The 20,062-nt window shown below is 41.9% G+C and overlaps 1 protein-coding gene across 2 annotated transcripts in view; it reads right to left on the reverse strand.

Annotated features, from left to right (window-relative positions):
• The window catches only part of LOC134817998 (high mobility group-T protein-like), a 69,878-nt gene that overhangs the window by 10,057 nt on the left and 39,759 nt on the right, over positions 1-20,062 (reverse strand). The gene's annotated exons all lie outside the window — the stretch shown is intronic.

The raw sequence follows: 20,062 nt of genomic DNA on the forward strand, positions 1-20,062 counted from the left end.
AGGGGTGCATATGCAGAAGATGATGAGGACACCCCGGTCCCTTCAGTCATATCGGGGATGCAGGGTTCCGAAGGATGAGCAGCAGATAATGACACCCCGGTCCCTTCAGTCATATCAGGGATGCAGGGTTCCGAAGGAAGAGTGACAGATAATGACACCCCGGTCCCTTCAGTCATATCGGGGATGCAGGGTTCCGAAGGAAGAGTGACAGATAATGACACCCCGGTCCCTTCAGTCATATCAGGGATAAGGGGTTCCGTAGGATGAGTAGCAGATAATGACACTCCGGTCCCTTCAGTCATATCAGGGGTACAGGGAAGCAGTGGCAGATGGTGACAGCCTGTTAGGCTTATAAAAGGTGCAGGGATCCGAAGAAAAAGTGGCAATTGACGAAACTCCGTAGAAATAGGCTTGTGACTCATGCTGGGGACAATTATAGGTGCTTGAAGAACGGAGGATGATGGTGACACCTGTATCTTGTTATCCTCACCAGGGGTGCTGGGATGTATGGAAAGAGGGTAAGATGACAACACCCCTTCAGTCTTATCGAGGGTGCTGGGCTTTAAAGAAACAGGGCCGGATGAGGACACCCCTTCAGTCTTATCGAGGGTGCTGGGCTTTAAAGAAACAGGGCGGGATGAGGACACCCCTTCAGTCTTATCGAGGGTGCTGGGCTTTAAAGAAACACGGCCGGATGAGGACACCCCTTCAGTCTTATCGAGGGTGCTGGGCTTTAAAGAAACACGGCCGGATGAGGACACCCCTTCAGTCTTATCGAGGGTGCTGGGCTTTAAAGAAACAGGGCCGGATGAGGACATCCCTTCAGTCTTATCGAGGGTGCTGGGCTTTAAAGAAACACGGCCGGATGAGGACACCCCTTCAGTCTTATCGAGGGTGCTTGGCTTAAGTGTTCTGAAAGTAAGACTGAAACGGTAGCCTTGGCAAAGACGAGAGTTACTACCGCGAGCTATACGATGGAAGTACGCTACCTGTGACTCAGGATCCATAACAAACAACGAATTAGACAGAAGCTGCTGACTGAACGAGGGGCGGTCCCATTTACACGAGGCAAAGTCCATGTAACGTGTAGCCCCAATTGATAGAGTCGCTATTTTGGCAGACTTGTCCAAATGCCGTTCATCGTCCTTGTGATATGGTAGGATGGTAGAGGGATCTTTGTAAAAGTTGACCAATATGCTGTTAAAGTTGGCGGACAGTTTAACATTGACAATGGACAAAATTTGTTGTAGTATAGGCTCTGAATGAATGGGGATGGGTTTTAGATGTTTAGTAGCCCTGTTGTAAACATATTTATCTTTGCCGAAAAGAAGGACCTGCGATGAGTTGGTACCCTGCCTAACAAATATACCTTGTTCAACTTTTGATAGTAAAAGTTCCTCGACATTTTTAGCAATACGCACCGGAAGTAGATTCTTGTAATAGGCTAGCCTTTTCTGAAGCCAATCCGGACACTTCGAGGAATTGTACGGAGCAGGATCGGGTGCAGGATCAGGTGCAGCAGGTACAGGTAAAGCTGGAGTAGATGCAGCAGGTGCAGGAGGAGCAGGTAGGGCAGATGGAGCAGGTGCAGGAGGAGCAGGTACAGCAGGTGCAGGTGAAACAGGTGCAGGAGAAGTCGGTGCAGCAGATGAAGCAGGTGCAGCAGGAGCAGGTGCATGAGGAACCGGTGCAGAAGGAGCAAATGGAGCAGGAGCAGATGCAGCAAGAGCAAGTGCAGCAGGAGCCGTTGCAGCAGGTTCAGATGGAGCAGGAGGAGGAGCAGGTGCAGCAGGTGTAGCAGATGAAGCAGGTGCAGCAGGAGCAGGTGCAGGAGGAGCCGGTGCAGAAGGAGCAGCTGGAGCAGGAGGAGCAGATGCAGCAAGAGCAAGTGCAGCAGGAGCCGGTGCAGCAGGAGCCGGTGCAGCAGGTACAGATGGAGCAGGAGCAGGAGCAGGTGCAGCAGATGAAGCAAGTGCAGCAGGAGCAGGTGCAGGAGGAGCCGGTGCAGATGGAGCAGATTGAGCAGAAGGAGCAGGTGCAGCAGGTGTAGCAGAAGCAGGAGAAGTAGTAGATGGAGAATAACCCGGAGTTAAGTCCCACAAGCTATCAGACTGATCAGGAAATTGTGAGGGTAAAGGGGATGCAGTGAACTGTCTACCAAATGACGGAGATGAGTGGGGATACTAGCAAAACCATAAAAATAGCAGTGAATGTTAGCCTTTACAATCTTTTTAAACAAAATGTTACCTGTGTAGCTGAAATGTAATTTATCCGTACGCTGGATGTAAGATAAAGCATCATTATGAGTGATGTGAAAAGGGTTAGAAACTAATACGAAATTAAGTTGATTACGTAAAGAAACCAATTCAGCGTTAAAGTCATCAATTTTAGAAAGAAAATATGATCTTTCACGATTATAATAATCAAAACGAGGCAAAACAATATTTACAAAAACAGTAGCCTTCGGAAACTTATGATGCACACAGTTTATAAGGTCAGTGAACATTTCTGCAAACGTAACACTATCACACGAACACCTACCTTTTATATTGTTAGTTCCCACCATGACGTACACAGCATCTATCTGCGGCAAGTTCCGAGGATTGATGTTGGTTACCTCGTCTGCCACGTGCTCAGTGTCCATACCACGGTAAGAGAAAACATGTAGTCCACGGTATGATTTCGGATATAAACGTGTAGGTTCTTCGGGACATTCGGAATTAATGTATTTAACCATCGAATCTCCTAGAACCACAACCTGAAAAAAAAAATTTCTCAATCATCGTGTAATGTAAAGCTCCCACAAACATAAATGAAGTGTAAGTTGTACTTGTAATGCTTGTACATCTGTTGGGGTTTACTGTACAACAATCTAGAAAATGTGTACATATTTTAGTAAAATCATAACATTTAATTACTCACGTTTTTATCAGTATAGACGAACTCCTCAGGAGAGGAGCTGGCGGTGTTGCACTTAAACTGTACAGGTCCCGGGTTAGTTTCCACATCGCCTGATAGTATTAGGCACATCCTGGACCAAACAGCAGAAGGAGACAAATCACCAGCCATAGCATTTACGACCAGTTGAAGAATGAGGATGGCGGGACTAGATGGCAGTAGGCCAGCAACCTCGAGGTTCTGTAACTGAGCGCTAACAGCTTCAACTGTAGATGTCAAATAAATTAATTGAGCCAAAACCAGATTATAAATTAAATTCAATGTTGACATGATGTTAACGTTGCAACAACTTTGAAAAATAAACTGCAAATAAAATTCAACACTCAACACAGCTCCTGAAGCCAAAACCAAGGTGTTCTGTGGTTGAAGGGCGACCACGAAAAGCTGTTGAGGGTTCATTAGAACCGTCCACAGACTGGGTGTAGAGAGCAGACGACCTATAAATAGGATTGCTATTTATTATACAATGATATCTTCAACAACCAATCTAATAGAGCACAGAAAAGCTCAAGGAAACGAAACTTCAAGTAGCAGACGTGCAATTTCAACTTTAAACGAACTCACCATAACCTACGAGGACTCCAGTGTTCATCGACGACGCAAACATCAGCACAACCAGGACAGAAGTAGCCGCTAAAGCTCCCCGCACGAAGAATGTTCTCGTGAAGGTGTAGAATGAGCTGACGCCGTAGTCAGAGTGCTTGTAAACAAACGTCAGTCGATTGAATAATAACCAAATGTGTACATTATGACAAAAGTAATATTGCACATTAACCAAACTCCTCGAGGTAAAATCTATTGCAGGCAATAGTACTTGGTTTCCAAAGTAACACAATACCATACAAAACAAATCAAAACATTCCAAGAAAAACCCTGTAACAGCAACATTTACCTCATCAAAACAAATATCATATTTTATTATATTATCCGGTGCCAAGTCGGTGGAACATCCCAGTAGAAATAAAATGATTAACAACTTGTACTTCATCAATTTAGATTAAAGGTTCGTAAATTGCAATTGAAAAGAATGGAAACGTAACTTTAAGTGTAATTAGCAGAAAGACTGAATTTTGTCGCGCGATCATTTATCTACATTAACGTGACGTCACGCGAGGCAGAGTCCTAAGTAGACCCCTCGTCTGTAGGAAGCACAATGCATCAGTGATTAATTTTTGCGCGCGCGCGCAGCTTTTACGTTGCGTGGTAACGAACGGAAGGAAGGAAGGAAGGACACACGACATATTTGAACCCACCTATCTCGTTCTCCAAAATCCACGTTTTTCTGCAAAAACCTCCATTCGTAACCTTCCACTTTATATTTTTTCAAAATGGTGGATGGAAAATATCACCTAGCTACAAGTTCCTTATTCTTACAGGAGCAATCATCCATGAAACATTTCCGGTCTGAGTGGCTACAAAGAAGATAATATATCAAGTATCATGATCAATATAAATAATATCCACGCAGCCTGTTACCATAGTAACACAGCCTAGCTAGTGACTACAGTTGCTCTCACCTTGAAGAGGAGGTGTATTCCATTAGAATCAAATATCTGATCACAAGGAACAAGATCCTGCATCTTGCACGTGTGAGCCTTGTGTCCCAGCACCAGGTAAATAACAGCTCCTCCCAGCACAGACACCACTAGATCCACCAGACAGATTATATTCTTATCTGAGTGTAGTTACTAGGTTACTAGTGTAGTTAACTAGTAACTACACTAACCAGACAGATTATATTCTTATATGAGCGGTGATATTGAGATAAACGTCAACGTTTAGAGTTTGTTGAATTATTCGGACAGAAAATGAGATGATTTATTTTTGAGTGATGTAGATATCATTTTCTTCAACAACGGCAGTAGAATCCACATTTTAAAATAGATACTGTCTCATTTTGTTTTAACTAACCTATAGCTATATTCTGAGAGCGGGGGTTGAAGGAGGCGTAAGACGTCATTACTCCTAAACACACTGTAAGAGTGTACAACACCTGACCTGAAACAGTACATTAGTAACCTAGTAACCTAGTAACCTAGTAACCTAGTAACCTAGTAACCTAGTAACCTAGTAACCTAGTAACATAGTAACCTAGTAACCTAGTAACCTAGTAACCTAGTAACCTAGTAACATAGTAACATAGTAACCTAGTAACCTAGTAACCTAGTAACCTAGCAACCTAGTAACCTAGTAACCCAGTAACCCTGTAACCCAGTAACCCAGAAACCTAGTAACTTAGTAACCCAGAAACCTAGTAACTTAGTAACCTAGTAACCTAGTAACCCAGTAACCTAGTAACCTAGTAACCCAGTAACCCAGTAACCTATCAACCCAGTAACCTAGTAACCTAGTAACATAGTAACCCAGTAACCCAGTAACTTAGTAATCCAATAACCTAGTAACCTAGTAACCCAATAACCCAGTAACCCAGTAACCTAGTAACTTAGTAACCTAGTAACCCAGTAACCTAGTAACCTAGCAACCCAGTAACCTAGTAACCTAGCAACCCAGTAACACAGTAACCTAGTATCCTAGTAACCTAGTAACCCAGTAACCCAGTAACCTAGTAACCTAGTAAACTAGTAACCTAGTAACCTAGTAAACTGGTAACCTAGTAACCTAGTAACCTAGTAACCTAGTAACCTAGTAACCTAATAACCCAGTAACCCCGTAACCTAGTAACCTAGTAACCTAGTAGCATAGTAACCCAGTAACCTAGTAACACAGTTACCTAGTATCCTAGTAACCTAGTAACCCAGTAACCCAGTAACCTAGTAACCCAGTAACGCAGTAGTAACCTAGTAACCCAGTAACCTAGTAACCTAGTAACCTATTAACCTATTAACCTAGTAACCTAGTAACCTAGTAACCTAGTAACCTAGTAACCTAGTAACCTAGTAACCTAGTAACCTATTAACCTAGTAACCTAGTAACAGTGCTCCACTTACTAGTGGCATCGGACCAGACATCAGTATTAGCTAGCTTTGTTGAGTTCCACTGAACCAAGTATTTCTCAAATCCGTCAACGGCTCCGTCTAGGAAAACTGCCCTGTGTGAAATTTTCTTCTTTAGTGGGCTGGGTCTACGCAGCAAATAATTGAAAATAGGTGGTTAAATAAATATATATATATATAATATGTATATATATAATATGTATATTATTATATATATATAATATATACATATATAATATATATATTATTATATATATATAATATGTATATATAATATGTATATATGCTCTTATATATATATAATACAATGAAAACAACGATTCTACAAACTCAAAGTTTCATGCAAATGCAATCATCAGTGTCATATATACATATATAATTATATATGTATATGCTCGATCAGTTCCATAGTATTAATCTAAAAGTAATCCATATAAAGCTAAAGCTATAAGAACTGTTACTAACCTAACAGTAACTCCAATAAGAACTGCTACTGGTAAAGCTATAAGAACTGTTACTAACCTAACAGTAACTCCAATAAGAACTGCTACTGGTAAAGGCGCCAGTATCTTCACCACAGCCCCAATACTCCGGAGTGACCGGAAAACACAGAAGAAGACGAGAAACCAGCAGATTATCACAGCAAGAAGTACTCTTCCACTTACAACCATGCTGCTGTCTGATATTGTAGTGTTCTGAAGTGTTAGTGGGCTGGGTTACCTAGTAACCTAGTTACCTAGTAACCTAGTTACCTAGTTACCTAGTAACCTAGTTACCTAGTTACCTAGTAACCTAGTAACCTAGTGACCTAGTAGTGATCTTGATAACAAATAACATTACCTTGAGAACGTAATCAGTGATAAAGTTGTCCACCCCTCCATCTTGCCACGGCACCTTGTTGTTGATCGGATCGAAACTTTTAACAAAGTAAATCCCACTCCAGCCGAGCACTATAACATTGTAGACGGCTACAATAAACCCTCCAATAACAGTGGCTACTCCTACTCCACGTAATCTGGGATTCAGGTTCCCAAACGCTTCAACTGCTCCTCCTACACATGTTAGGTTTATCAGAGCGGAGAGTAGGGTTACTATGGTTACTATGGAAACTCTGGTTACAACACATTCAAACTGCTCTCATCACTGAATGTTCATTATCTCCTTAGAAATAGATATAACTTTGATATTTACCTTGAAACATTTGACCTATAGTTAGCTCCACGGTTAAAAGTGGCATCCCTATCAAAACCAAAGCCAAAACGTACGGTATCAGGAAGGTAAATCCACCGTGTTTACTGAAATATAGCGTTATTTTCCGGAGGGGGGGGGGGGTTGTATATATATGGCAACAACTCATTCACCCCTATACTAGCACGTGATACCTAACTAGCACGTGATGCCCAGTTAGTTACTTACTTAACCAGATAAGGAAATTTCCACATGTTAGGTAGACTACAGGAAGCAGCTACAGAAGCGAACCAGAATGTAAGTTTACCAGCCCACCTATCCCGACTTTTCACCTGGGAAACAGTTGCTAGGTTACAGTTGCTAGGTTACACCTGGGAAAAGAATGTAAGTTTACCAGCCCACCTATCCCGACTTTTCACCTGGGAAGAGAGCGAAATGTAAAAAGAAATAACTCTACTCATGTGTAAATGTAGTAACTGAAAAGTGAAATTTATTAACTTATTATTGTAACATCTGGTCAAGTGTAACTTTATTGCTGATTAAGAAAGCAAAGATTAAGAAAGCAAAGTTAACTCACGTCAACAACAGCTGGCAGCTCAAGAGGAGGTAGATTCTCAATAACCGGCAGATTGTCCAGTGAGAATGGGGACCTAGCGGGGGAAGGGGGCTCTGGTGAAGGAGTACTCATTTTAGGAGGAGGAGTAGGTGGGGGTGTAGCTGGTTTAGGGGGAGTAGCTGGTTTAGGGGGAGGGCTAGCTGGTTTAGGGGGAGGGCTAGCTGGTTTAGGGGGAGGGCTAGCTGGTTTAGGGGGAGGCGGTGTGGGGGTTCGGGTTTTTGGGGGAGGTGGTGTAGGGGTCCTTGGTTTCACTGGAGGCGGTGTAACCGGCTTTGGAGGCGGTGGAGTTGGTTTCGGAGGTGGTGGAGTTGAGGGTTTCGGAGGCGGTGTAGTTGAGGGTTTTGGTGTTACTTGAGTTTCCTGGTCCACAAGACACGGTGCAGTCGATGTTGCGGGAGCACTTGTTCTACTACTGCTCGAGCTACTACTACTGCTGCTGCTGGAGCTGCTGCTGGAGCTACTACTACTACTACTGCTGCTGCTGTTGCTCGAAGATTGTTCTGCGCTTGTCTTTTCGGTCTTTGTCCGGGAGCTTTTAGACCTTGAACTTTTAGATCTAGAACTTTTAGATCTAGAACTTTTAGATCTAGAACTTTTAGATCTAGATGTTTTCTCCTCGCTGCTGGAACTACTAGAACTGTCAGAAGAACTGCCCATGAAACACCCGTATTTTCACAGAGCGTATTTACAGAGCAAACGTAGACAATATTCAAATGTACAGGAAAGAAAACCGTGTGTTTACAGTTGTTGCCATGGTAACAATGTTTACACATCAAGATGGTTAGATGAGAGAGTGTAAGCTAAAAGATAATTACGTTTTTATCTTATACTTTTATCAAAATGTTCCCTGGAGTCTGCAGACTTCATGGAAAGTGGCCCATATCCAGAAAGTTTTATATTTCCTCCCAGATGAGTTTTTTTCTAAATTCTGTGGCCCGCACGCTTCGCTCGCAAGTTTGGGGAGGGGGCTGTTGGCGAGCAAGCTGTGGCAGGGGTCTGGGGGCGCAGCCCCCAGCAGGGTCCAGGGGCGAAGCCCCTTGGCGGGGGCTGGAATTTTTTTGCGAAATAGGGTGTTTTAGACGGCATTTGGCATTAAAGAAATTTGTAGGACAGCAATAAACTGGGATTGAAAAGAATCAAGTACTCACGTAAATTTGATAACTTCACAACAGCAATCTGCATTCTCCAATCAGAATATTTCACTGTGTTCCAAAACTGACAGGATGTTCCTCTTTGATTTTTATACAATCGAAACATTTTCTTCAAAAATTTCCTCAATTAATTTGTCTTCATTCCAAAAAAATATTTCGAAATTTAGGAGTAACTTCTCAAAAATTTCCTCTTTTTCTCCCGTTTTTCCTCCCAAAAAAAAATTTCCTCCCAGGATGCCTGGCAAGATGGCGTGTTTCTGGATGTGGGGAAAGTGGACACGTGGACACCCTGCATGAGCTGTGTCGGTCATGTTACCATGGCAACAGAAAGTTGTTTCGGTAATAATCATGTGACGATCCAACTATATTCCTAATGGGTACAGTTTAGGGTTAGTATAACAGATAAGATAGGCAACTATATAATTTGTCCTAACCTAGAAGATGATGAACACGTGTTTTTTTAATATCCACCAGCGGGCGTTGTTTCAAGCTTCACAGTTTCCACCATTCATAGCATCGATTTCGGACTTGAGTTGCAAATTTACCAGAAAATCCTGTTGCTAAACAGGGCAAAATTACTGGTTAGAACACAGTAGGGTGACTCACAAAAAACCGGTATCAAAAATGTGTCAGCTTATTGTTCCATGTAAACTACACTGTTACTATGGTTACTATGTTCCATGTAAACGATCAAAATGCAGGCACTCACCACGAATGTGAGTGTACGCATCTATTACAGCTATACTACTATTACATAATTACAAGGACAGATTCTAAAAATAGGCTAAGTTTCTACTCGGAACACAATATTATAACAACAAGCGAAAATCCGGCCTAAATATAAAAAACAAATTCAGCATTCGTATTACATATTAACCGAATTGATGAACAGTTAACGAAATGTTAATCGCTTAATATCATCGACGCAGATTAAAAACTGCGTATCTCATGAATCAATCCAGACAAGGAGTCGCCAAGAATCTCTGTTGCCATGGTAACACGTCAAATGTACATTGCACAATGAGAATTGAGAATTAATCAGTGTGGCCGATCAAACAATCAATTCAGCTCAAACTATTTGCAAAAAGAGGTGCTCGCCATGAATAGTCAACTGTATTTAAACTGACTGTAATACAAATTGTAAGGGAGCAGTACTCTAGAGCGGGGGACTCCAGAGTTCGCGAGTACTGCTCCCAAATTTTAGAACTACACAGTCCGTCTCACTCTAAATACCTTAGGTGGCATATTTTTTACAAATCAACAGACTGTAGTATAACCTGGCGGTTCAAATATCTATCCCCAGATTTTCCACCATCATTATATATTATGATAATAATATAATGTAGCAATAATTACAACTTTACAAAACATCAGCCCCAATTCAGCACCCTCAGGGTCGTACGAGACACGACAGAGTTTCCTGGCTCCTTAGCACATGTTTATTTAACTGTACATTTTATCTTCTATAAGATAGGTAATCATAAGAAATGATAAGCTCAGGACACGGTTCGTGCGCGCGTTGTGATTGGTCGTTACCATGGCAACACTGCGATTGGTCGGCCTAGCGTCACGTGATAAGAAGAAACTTCACTGATTGGTCAATGGTCTGCTCATAACGTTACCATGGTGATCGAGGCGTCTGCCTGTTATCCATAATAGCACAGCCCTATTACGTTTCTGTTTTTATCTCTTGACAAATACGATGTGCCCTTCCTTTTTGCTCCGTTTTACCGTTGTCTGCTGAAATCGGATTTAATTTATTTCATCCCTTCCGTTTACTGTTTACAGAAAAACAGACTGGATGTCTGCTACATAACAGTATGTTTTGCGCTTTTCATTTTATTGTGCTAAATTATGGTTTGCAGGATCATGTAATTCAAGTTATTAAGGTGTAACCTAGCAACTGTAACCTAGCAACTGTAACCTAGCAACTGTAACCTAGCAACTGTAACCTAGCAACTGTAATCTAGCAACTGTAACTTAGCAACTGTAACCTAGCAACTGTAACCTAGCAACTGTAACCTAGCAACTGTAACCTAGCAACTGTAACCTAGCAACTGTAACCTAGCAACTGTAACCTAGCAACTGTAACCTAGCAACTGTAACCTAGCAACTGTAACCTAGCAACTGTAACCTAGCAACTGTAACCTAGCAACTGTAACCTAGCAACTGTAACCTAGCAACTGTAACCTAGCAACTGTAACCTAGCAACTGTAACCTAGCAACTGTAACCTAGCAACTGTAACCTAGCAACTGTAACCTAGCAACTGTAACCTAGCAACTGTAACCTAGCAACTGTAACCTAGCAACTGTAACCTAGCAACTGTAACCTAGCAACTGTAACCTAGCAACTGTAACCTAGCAACTGTAACCTAGCAACTGTAACCTAGCAACTGTAACCTAGCAACTGTAACCTAGCAACTGTAACCTAGCAACTGTAACCTAGCAACTGTAACCTAGCAACTGTAACCTAGCAACTGTAACCTAGCAACTGTAACCTAGCAACTGTAACCTAGCAACTGTAACCTAGCAACTGTAACCTAGCAACTGTAACCTAGCAACTGTAACCTAGCAACTGTAACCTAGCAACTGTAACCTAGCAACTGTAACCTAGCAACTGTAACCTAGCAACTGTAACCTAGCAACTGTAACCTAGCAACTGTAACCTAGCAACTGTAACCTAGCAACTGTAACCTAGCAACTGTAACCTAGCAACTGTAACCTAGCAACTGTAACCTAGCAACTGTAACCTAGCAACTGTAACCTAGCAACTGTAACCTAGCAACTGTAACCTAGCAACTGTAACCTAGCAACTGTAACCTAGCAACTGTAACCTAGCAACTGTAACCTAGCAACTGTAACCTAGCAACTGTAACCTAGCAACTGTAACCTAGCAACTGTAACCTAGCAACTGTAACCTAGCAACTGTAACCTAGCAACTGTAACCTAGCAACTGTAACCTAGCAACTGTAACCTAGCAACTGTAACCTAGCAACTGTAACCTAGCAACTGTAACCTAGCAACTGTAACCTAGCAACTGTAACCTAGCAACTGTAACCTAGCAACTGTAACCTAGCAACTGTAACCTAGCAACTGTAACCTAGCAACTGTAACCTAGCAACTGTAACCTAGCAACTGTAACCTAGCAACTGTAACCTAGCAACTGTAACCTAGCAACTGTAACCTAGCAACTGTAACCTAGCAACTGTAACCTAGCAACTGTAACCTAGCAACTGTAACCTAGCAACTGTAACCTAGCAACTGTAACCTAGCAACTGTAACCTAGCAACTGTAACCTAGCAACTGTAACCTAGCAACTGTAACCTAGCAACTGTAACCTAGCAACTGTAACCTAGCAACTGTAACCTAGCAACTGTAACCTAGCAACTGTAACCTAGCAACTGTAACCTAGCAACTGTAACCTAGCAACTGTAACCTAGCAACTGTAACCTAGCAACTGTAACCTAGCAACTGTAACCTAGCAACTGCAACCTAGCAACTGCAACCTAGCAACTGCAACCTAGCAACTGCAACCTAGCAACTGCAACCTAGCAACTGCAACCTAGCAACTGCAACCTAGCAACTGCAACCTAGCAACTGCAACCTAGCAACTGCAACCTAGCAACTGTAACCTAGCAACTGTAACCTAGCAACTGTAACCTAGCAACTGTAACCTAGCAACTGTAACCTAGCAACTGTAACCTAGCAACTGTAACCTAGCAACTGTAACCTAGCAACTGTAACCTAGCACCTGTTTCCCAGGTGAAAAGTCTCCAGCTGAAGAATAATATCCACTCATGCAACATACCTAATCAACAATCATCGTAATAAGGTAGGATCTTATAAGTTTAATGTGCTTCTTATAATTTGTATTGTCTCTGTCTCTGCCCCTGTCTGCGCTTCTTATAATTTGTATTGTCTCTGTCTCTGTCACTGTGCGTCTTTTGTTTAGGAATTAAACGCAAGTCGGCAAGTTCGTAGCAACTTGAAAAGTGAAAACGTTAGCTTAAATTTTATCATCATAATATTTTATAGTTAATGTTTTCACCGAACATGTCGTTCTTAAATTTGCAGCCGTAATTCATTACAAGTATTTGTGAAGGAGCAAGTATTACAAGTACAAGAAGCAGTGAATAAATTAATCAATATATTGCTGTCAGTAAAGAAAACCAATTAGCTGGCTATTAATATTATACTTACTCGTCGTTAAGGCTGTCGATGAACTGGTCCAACATGTTCAAGTGGCTTGCACCCGGCATCTTGTAGTGTAGTAGTGTAGTAGTGTAGTAGTGTAGTAGTGTAGTAGTGTAGTAGTGTAGTAGTGTAGTAGTGTAGTAGTGTAGTAGTGTAGTAGTGTAGTAGTGTAGTAGTGTAGTAGTGTAGTAGTGTAGTAGTGTAGTAGTGTAGTAGTGTAGTAGTGTAGTAGTGTAGTAGTGTAGTAGTGTAGTAGTGTAGTAGTGTAGTAGTGTAGTAGTGTAGTAGTGTAGTAGTGTAGTAGTGTAGTAGTGTAGTAGTGTAGTAGTGTAGTAGTGTAGTAGTGTAGTAGTGTAGTAGTGTAGTAGTGTAGTAGTGTAGTAGTGTAGTAGTGTAGTAGTGTAGTAGTGTAGTAGTGTAGTAGTGTAGTAGTGTAGTAGTGTAGTAGTGTAGTAGTGTAGTAGTGTAGTAGTGTAGTAGTGTAGTAGTGTAGTAGTGTAGTAGTGTAGTAGTGTAGTAGTGTAGTAGTGTAGTAGTATCTTGGATCATATGGTTTCGGCTCTATACGGCCTCTATAATACGGCCTCTATAATACGGCCTCTATACGGACATTATACGGCCACTATACGGCCTCTATACGGCGTTTATATGGCCTCTATACGGCTACTTTATGGCCACTACACGGCCTCTATACGGCCTGTATACGGCCTGTATACGGCCTCTATACGGCCTCTATACGGCCTTTATATGGCCTCTATACGGCCACTTTATGGCCACTATACGGCCTCTATACGGCCATAATACGGCCTCTATACGGCCACTATACGGCCTCTATACGGCCATTATACGGCCACTATAATACAGCCTCTATACGGCCTCTATACGGCCATTATACAGCCTGTATACGGCCTCTATACGGCCACTATAATACGGCGTTTATATGGCCTCTATACGGCTACTTTATGGCCACTACACGGCCTCTATACGGCCTGCATACGGCCTCTATACGGCCTCTATACGGCCTGTATACGGCCTCTATACGGCCTCTATACGGCCACTATACGGCCTCTATACGGCCTCTATACGGCCACTACACGGCCTCTATACGGCCTGCATACGGCCTCTATACGGCCTCTATATGGCCACTATACGGCCTCTATACACTATACAGCCTCTATACGGCATTTACATGGCCTCTATACGGCCACTATACGGCCACTATACGGCCATTATACGGCCTCTATACGGCCACTATACGGCCTCTATACGGCCTCTATACGGCCACTATACGGCCTCTATACGGCCTCTATATGGCCTCTATACGGCCTCTATATGGCCACTATACGGCCTCTATACACTATACAGCCTCTATACGGCATTTATATGGCCTCTATACGGCCACTTCATGGCTACTGTACGGCCTCTATTTTACGGCCTCTATACGGCCACTATACGGCCTCTATAATACGGCCACTATACGGCCTCTAAATGGCCTCTTTACGGCCTCTATAATACGGCCTTTATATGGCCTCTATACAGCCACTATATGGCCCCTACACGGCCACTATGCGGCCTCTATTATACGGCCTCTATTCGGCCTCTATACGGCCATTATACGGCCTCTATACTATACGGCCAACATATGGCCTCTATATGGCCACTTTATGGCCACTATACGGCCTCTATACGGCTTCTTTATGGCCTCTATACGGCCATTATACGGCCTCTATACGGCCACTATACGGCCTTTATATGACCTCTATACGGCCACTTCATGGCCACTATACGGCCTCTATTATACGGCCTCTATACGGCCTCTCTACGGATTATGGCCAAACAAAAGGAAATGATATTAATTTGAAGAACCGTCCGCAATTGAAAATTGATACCGAGAATGAAATCGGTCGCTCGAGCCTTTCCCATTTAATATGCAGTACCTTATCGGACCGTATTTGGACGGACATTACTTGAACGCTGGAGGCCCTAGCGTTCATCTTAATGTCCGTTCAAATAAAGTCCGTTCAATTAATGTCCGTCCAAGTTAAAGTCCGTTGAAATTTTTTCAAACATTTTTCCATTTCGAACTTTTTGTCCAGAATATGACAACTATGAGAACTTTATTGTGCCGTAATATATTAAGTTAACGACGGAAAGGTTCTCCAATTGGTCTGCCGGAGGCACAGAAAACTCTACTAGTATATGATGTTTTCAAGGGTCACTTGGCGGAAAAAGTCAACGAAATTATGGCACTCAACAACATGAGCTAGTCCCCGCCAACATGACAAAATTGTTCCAGCCTCTAGATATTACGGTAAATCGTGCTGCCAAGAACATTGTCCGACGTTGTTATAGTTCATATTACTGAGGGGAGGTAATGAAACAGTGCTAGGAAAGCTCCACGTGATGTTAAGGTTAACCTAAAGTTGTCTAAGATAAAACCACTTTACGCCGAATGGCTGGTAAAAGTTAACACTGAAATGCTGGACCGGGGTAGTTTTATAAAAAAAGGTTTCCATATAGCTAGAATGTTAAGGTTAACCTAAAGTTGTCTAAGATAAAACCACTTCACGCCGAATGGCTGGTAAAAGTTAACACTGAAATGCAGGACCGGGGTAGTTTGATAAAAAAAGGTTTCCATATAGCTAGAAATCACTGATGCTTGTTTAAGCATGGACTATTTCATGCACGAAAACTCATTTGATGAAGATTATATGTGATATTAGACACTGATCATGTACACATATTTTAACATTTTCATTGCTCGATGACTGCTTTTCTTACTTACTGTATAAAAAATGGATTTAAAAATCATTTGCTGAAATTAAAAAAACGTCAAAAAATTGAAAAAAATTCGGATTTTTGATGGTTTTGAATGCCTTCGAGCGTTCATATTAATGTCCGTTCATAATTATGTCCGTTCATGTAATGTCCGTCCAAATAAGGTCCGATAAGGTAATCTGCAGTATGCATTTAATCTGTATTATAATAATATGGGCTACCGGGATTCGGCTCTGAAATTTACTTTAACTTATTACCTTATTGACGATCGAATGACTCACATTTTAACTTGAGAAGACAACAGATTAACAGAATAAAAGTAGTTAAGTCTTTAAGTGTTTGTATATCAAGAGAAAAAGCTGAAACTTGCACAATAATTGGAATACAGTGAACTTTAACTTGTACTCCTCCACGATACTGCTGAGGGACGGAATAGAAAATAAGGGGCGGCGTTATGTGTGTTATAATTAAGTAATTAGCATTGCACTAACGCAGATCAGAAACAGCTCTATCGACACACACAAATTCCGCGTACACATTTCACAGTGTTATTATACGTCAGTTTGAATCCGTGCACACTCGCCGGTATAGCGCGCCACCTTATTGGCCACCAAGCAACACGTGAACTGAGAAGCTCTGCTATTGGCTGGATCGACAACTGCTCAGGATTACCATGGTTACCGCGTGTTGTATGTGAGATTGGTACCTTTTTACCGTTCCGCTGACTTTATTAAGGACTTTAATAAGGTGCACTTTCTGCTCGCTTATCACGTTCTGCAACAAAACTTCCTTTTTATTTCGTTATTTTATTATTTTACCTCTTTATACCTTTATACTTAATCAGTTAATTTGACTTAATGCTACTGGTGAAATCAAGTTTCTACATCAGTATATTAACTGTATATCAACTATTGTTCGTATATCCACATTAAATATTTGAATTATCTTTATCAATTACTATATTACTAAATTGTGCCTTTCGTGTCTCAGCCTGATTTCCTTTTAATTATAGCTATTTAATTTTGACTTATTATATACGCTAATCTAACTGCGTATAATGCGATGTAAATTGATACAATAATCACACGAGGCGAAGCCGAGTTCGATTATTCCAGTTATTTCACGAGGTGCAACCGAGTGCAATAACTGGTGTAATCGTATTATACAGCCCCCTCCCTGACACGCAGTTAGATTCGCGTATATCTCCACGCTTCTGGTGTTATATAATCGGTGCGATTAGTTTATAATCGCACGGACTGTGTAGTGTGTAGTTAGTTGCTCTAAAAACAGTGAGATTATAAACTAATCGCACTGTTTTGAGAGCACTGAGCAACTCAAAGAACAGCGCGCTTCAACCCTCCACTTCAACCCGAAACCTCCTCCGAGAAACGAAGTGACGTCATCCGCCGACTCTCTCTCAGTTGTACAATCTAGTAGCTCCACAAAACTGTCTGATAACAATCTCAACAGAGGGTCAAATACAGATAAGAAAACTTAAATAGGATAACCGTCCGATGCTAATTGCTCCTGTTATGTGATTGGTCGGATCTGAGTCACGTGACATAACTTATCGATTGCTATTGGCCGCTAGGATGGGATGGACCAAGAATCGGCCCGTCCCTATTATCTGCAGTTGTGATGATTGTTTGAACGTTTGCTTGCCTGCTGTGGATTTTCAAACCACCCAAGTATCACCCGTTAAATCACCTATGAAAGCTATTAATATATCACAGTATCTTTCAGAAAATCAGTGCAACTAGTTTTGTAATCGCACTCCCTGGAAAAAACCGGTGCAATTATGAAAAAAATAAGTGGCCGTCAAATAGGTCAAAAGTGGAGTTATAATACATACTACTGAGTATTTTGAAGAGTCCGTAGTTATGAATAATTTAAGTGCTGTTGAAATATTGTTAGTAACCAAGCATGCTTTGTCGTGTTTATTAAGTTCATAAAGTCGAAATCAATTAATTGTTAACGGGGTAGCCGGTACCTAGTTTTATTGAAAAATCCCTTAATTTCCAACCTCCTTATTATTTCTCCCAAGCTATACTTGATAGTACTAATTATAAAATATGACTGACTTACTGACTTAAGGCGGCTTCAGCGTCCGAGTATTGATGCGCTGTCTCCATAAAACTCTATCCGCCATAAGTCCGCCCATTTCTCCAGTGTCGTTGAGACCCGTGTCAGCTCGTAGGCTATCAACATAGGTCATGGCTGGTCTCCCCCTACTCCGCACCCCATGAGTTGGTTCCCAGAGTAGCAAGCGGTTTGCGACTAGTTCTGGGTGCCGGTGGATATGGCCTGCTAGTCGCATCCTGCGCTCTTGGATCTTCATGGTTGCTCTCGGTAGGTTGCCATAGACTTCTTTGTTGGTTTTTCGCTGCTTCCAATCCACATTAAGTGCCATCCTTAGCATTCTAGTGTAGCAGCCATCAATGCGTTTCTTCAATTGCTCTGTCAACGTCCAGGTTTCAGAACCATAAAGAAGTATTGACTCCACAGTAGCAACAAATAGACGGATCTTTAGTCCTCTTCTAAGGTCAGACTTCCACATCTTCTTTAGCTTGTGGCAGGCTGCCCAAGCCTTAGCTTTTCTGACCCGCAGGTCCCTCTCTGTTGTTGCTATCCAAGCTCCAAGGTAAACAAAGTCTGTCACCTTTTCCAGCTGATTTCCAGAACAGCTATTAAGACTACTCGCCTCCTCTGTCATGTTCAGAGTCATGAACTTAGTTTTAGAGCCGTTCATGGCTAGCCCAACACTCAGTGCTGCTTTCTCAAGCCTGTCCAGGAGTAGTTTTGCCCCTTCAATGGTATCAGTGATAAGGGCAACATCATCTGCAAACTCGACGTCTGCGATCTTCTCGGCACCAATCCTTCTACTCCGTGCAGGCCTGAGGGTAAACCCAGAGTCCGAGTCATCATCGTCTATAGACACTGTCATGATATAGTCAATCACGATAATGAACAAGTACGGGGCAAGAGTGTCTCCTTGCAGTACTCCAGCCAGGATATCAAAAATTTCTGTTATACCATCGGCTGTAACTACTTTAGCCTTTGTGCTCGTATAGATACCCTCAATGAGCCGCACTATGGCTTCTGGTATGCCATATGCTTTTAATATCTTCATGAGCAAACCTCTATGCACACTATCGAACGCCTTTTTGAAATCAATGAAAACCATGGTGGCCTTAAGATTTTTGGCTCTAGCACCCTCCATAATTCTTCGTAGAGCAAGGATGTGCGATGTTGTAGAGCGACCAGGTCTAAAGCCATTCTGGTTGTCCCTTAAAACTTCCTCAAGACTTGGCTTCATCCTGTTCAGCAACATTTTGTTCAGAGTTTTACTGACTATCGATGTCAGAGATATTCCTCTGTAGTTGTCGGTCTTAGTGAGGTCCCCTTTCTTTGGCACAGGAACAATAAAATATGAACCCCGACACTAGACTGTACCCTCAGGGTCGGACGCTATACTACGGAGTTTCCGGATGTAATCATGAGCACATTTATGAGTACAGTTAATGTTCTACAAGATAAAATAAGAAAAGATAAGCAGTACGCAGCTGGCCCTCAGCGTGTGATTGGTCGGCCTAGCATCACGTAATAGGTCAGTTTATCATGTGCACTCGATGAGCGCTTAGCTGTTTATTTTTATAGCGGAGTCTCATTTCTTTTTTTATCCCTTAATAATGGGCGGTTGCATTCTGTTCCGTTTATCATCGGAATTTGCTATCTTGAGTTTCTGTTACGATAGTCCGGCCCTCGGAGCATACGAGACCATTTTCTCTCTTAAGAGTCTCAGCTATATTGCAGAAATAGTCATTGAAGCTATTCGCAATTTGCTGAGAATCTGTTATCTCGCTCCCATGATAGTTAATTTTGTTTATCTTAATTTTGCCTTTTTTCTTTCTGTTTAACAAGTTATTAACCATTTGCCATTGTTTTCTGCTGTCGCTAGAATATTTTGTAAAGTACGCGTTGTAATATTTGTTTTTGGCCTTATCCACGTGTTTATTCACAAATTTCTTCATTTTCTTGTACCTAATATCATTTTCAGTGGTCGGGTTTGTGAAAAAATCTTCATAAAATTTATTTTTGCGATCACATGCGCACAGTAACCATTCTTGGATCCACGGCTTTGTGTTTTTACGGCGGCCTGGTCTATTCTTTTTTGCCTTAATTGGGGAATTTCGGTCGTATAGTTCACTATATTTTTCCTCGAA

This window comes from Bolinopsis microptera, chromosome 7 (assembly GCF_026151205.1).
Source record: "Bolinopsis microptera isolate Bmic1 chromosome 7, MBARI_Bmic_1.0, whole genome shotgun sequence".
In the NCBI taxonomy this organism is placed as follows: Eukaryota; Metazoa; Ctenophora; class Tentaculata; order Lobata; family Bolinopsidae; genus Bolinopsis; species Bolinopsis microptera.